This window comes from Nannospalax galili, unplaced genomic scaffold, assembly GCF_000622305.1.
Source record: "Nannospalax galili isolate Female #2095 unplaced genomic scaffold, S.galili_v1.0 scaffold452, whole genome shotgun sequence".
Taxonomy (NCBI): Eukaryota; Metazoa; Chordata; class Mammalia; order Rodentia; family Spalacidae; genus Nannospalax; species Nannospalax galili.
This window is the reverse complement of record NW_008333659.1, coordinates 208,621-211,631: the sequence shown is the minus strand read 5'-3', so window position 1 is coordinate 211,631 and position 3,011 is coordinate 208,621.

Sequence of the window (3,011 nt, the reverse complement as noted above, 5' to 3'; positions counted from 1 at the left end):
TGGGTCTTTAGGGTAAATGCTAAGGAGTAGTGTAGATCTAGTTTTATAAAGTTTTATAAATTAATAAATCACATATATCATTTGAAAAAAGTTCAGAAATATGTGTGGATAGTTAGAAGAGGTTTTATTATAGGAGTTTGGGAGTTAGGAGCATGTAAAATCAACCACAGGACAATTTAGTAAATTGACAGTCTCTCATAAATTAAAATCTGGTATGAGGAGCCAGAGAGATGGCTTAGTGGTTAAGAGCACTGGCTGCTCTTACAGAGGACCCAGGTTTGGTTCCCAGCACCCACTTCCTTCCAGGGACTCTTCTGGCCTCCTCAGGCATTGCACGCATATGGTGTACCTACATACATATAGGCAAAACATCATACAAGTAAAATAAAATAAATGATTTTTTTAATTCTTTTTAAAATCTGATATGTTCTTGAATATTTTTATTAAAGCTTTAAATGTTTTTTTTTTTTTTTATGGGGCTGGAGAGATGGTTCAGTGGTTTAAGAACACTGACTGCTCTTGCAGAGGACCCGGGTTCGATGCCCAGCACCCACATGATGGTTAACAACCATCTGTAGCTCCATTTCCAGGGGATCCAATGCCTTCTTCTGACCTCCATGGGCATTGCATGACAGGGGTGCACTTATACACATGCAGGCTATACACTCATACACATAAAATAAAAATAATGAATAAAATTTTTTTTAAGTTTTTACATATTTAACTGACCAAGATTACTAAAGTTAATTGAGTGGTTCTTGTTTGGTTTTGGTTTTTAATAATGGTAATTTCAAAGCCTTTCTTTAACTGTATTACATGACTAATTTTTCATTCTAAGAGTTCTGAAGAAGCTGGCTATGATAGCTCAGGCATGTAACCCCAACACTTGGGTGTCTGAGACAGGAGGATTACTAAGAGTTTGAAGCCAATCTGGATTTCTTAATGAGTTCCAGGCCAGCCTGGGTTAAAGAGGGGACTGTATTAGTTTCTTTCCCTGATGCTATAATAGCATGGCCCGTCAAAAGTAACTTCTGAGAAAAAGGGTTTATTTTGGTTCACAATTCAAGAGGATAGTCCATCATGATGGGGAAGTCACAAGCTCGAAGCAGCTGGTCACATCCCATCCACAATCTGCTCACTTTCTCCACTTTATACAATTCAGGACCCCCTTCCCTCCCCCAGGAATAATCCCACCCACAGGTAAGATAGGTCTTCCCACATCAATTACCCTCATCAAAAGCAAGTCCAGGGGTTAGGCTAATTTAGATAATCCCTCATGGGTGTGCCCAAAGACTGGCCTCCAAACTGATTCTAGATCCTGTCAAGTTGACAGTTAGCACTAAGGATCATAGAGTTGTTGCCTTGAAAACACACACACACACACACACACACACACACACACACACAGAGTTCTGAAGGGTGTAATTGGGAGCAGAAAAGGATAAGCTTCTTTGTCTGTGATTAGGTGATAACAGAGCTCCGTAAAAGGTAAGACTTCTTCCAAATACAAGCAGTGAAAGAACATTTCCATTTTTAAATATGCTATCTAGGTGGAAGAGACAGCTCCTGAAACAGGGTTCACTGGCCAAAGCCAGTTGCCACCAATCCCAACAAGCTCAGTCCAATCCTGGGGACCCACATGGTAAAGGAGAGAACTGACACCTGCAAGCTGTCCTCTGCCCTCCACACTGTTGCTATGGTACACAGACACAACACATACCAAACACAACACACACACAAATAGATAAACAGATGCAATAAAATTTTAAAAATAAACTTCACAATCCTCGAGGTGTAAATTCACCCAGCGAACACAGTACAGCTATCTAGGATACACTAGGCAGCATTTTGGATTTGGGGAATCTAGTAGGGAACAAGACAAGGTTCTTGCCCTCATGGAACCTATAGTCCAGTAGAAGACATGGTTTAAACACATAGAGAACTACAAGAAAATGCCAAGTAGAGGGAAGTGGAGGGAGAAAATCACAGCTGGCACTGTAGCAGACAATGATTAGAAACAGGGTTTACCAGATAGTAAATGAAAACATAGATGCTGAGTTCAATTTGAATTTCAGGTAAATAAACTTTTTCTCATATGAATATATCCTATAAGATATCTGAGATATGGTTTTTAAAAAAGTATTCTCCACGTATCTGAAAATCAAACTGAACTAGGTCTCCTGTATTTTATTTGGCAATGTTGAGAAACTTGTTAAATTGTAGATTGAGGGAGGCCTCTATAAAAATGGTATTGACAGAATGCTAGTAACTGGCCACATCAAAAGCCCTAAAACAGAAGTGTATGGGTGCTAGATAAGTAACATGTGACAATCACACTGAGATAGTGACAGAACTGACAAAGCATTTCTTCCTTTGTACCAGAGACCTGTATATGGGGAAATGTCTTAAAGAGGAACAGGGAGACCGGCTGCAGCGGGAGGTTAGATCCCATAGTGAAGGCAGGTTGGGTTTGGCGCTTCCTGTATGATATGGTAAGAGTTGCCCAGGAAAGGTTAGGTGTGAGGAGGAGGTAATGTCACCTTGAGACAAATGCTGAGCTGCTGACATCGTTAAGAAGCAAAGCTTCACAAGGATAGTTCCTTGGGAAGCTAGTAAGATCTTAATTGATGTCTATTAATCGAAGGAGAGTTCTCTGGGGCATAACTTTAAAATGATCCCTTTCAATATATAACCACTTTTTAAAAAATCATCTTCATTCTTTTCAAAAGTAGGTTTTAGAGGAAGGAATGGAAGAGAGAAGGACAGTCATGGAGAGGCAAGCCTGTTTTCTGTCCTTCCCTTGTGTCACAGCCCTCAACACCACTGAGTGGAAGACACTTGATCACAGCAGGGAGCCTCAGAGACACAATGTATGTGCAGTCCATGGCACAAAATGTGAAGACCTGGCTGTTGGGGAGGCTCTGGGGCCTGGGGGAGGGGGTAAGCCAGAGTTCCAAAATGCATGCTTCGAATTTCTTTAAAAATTTTTTTGCACATATATGTGTGTGTAG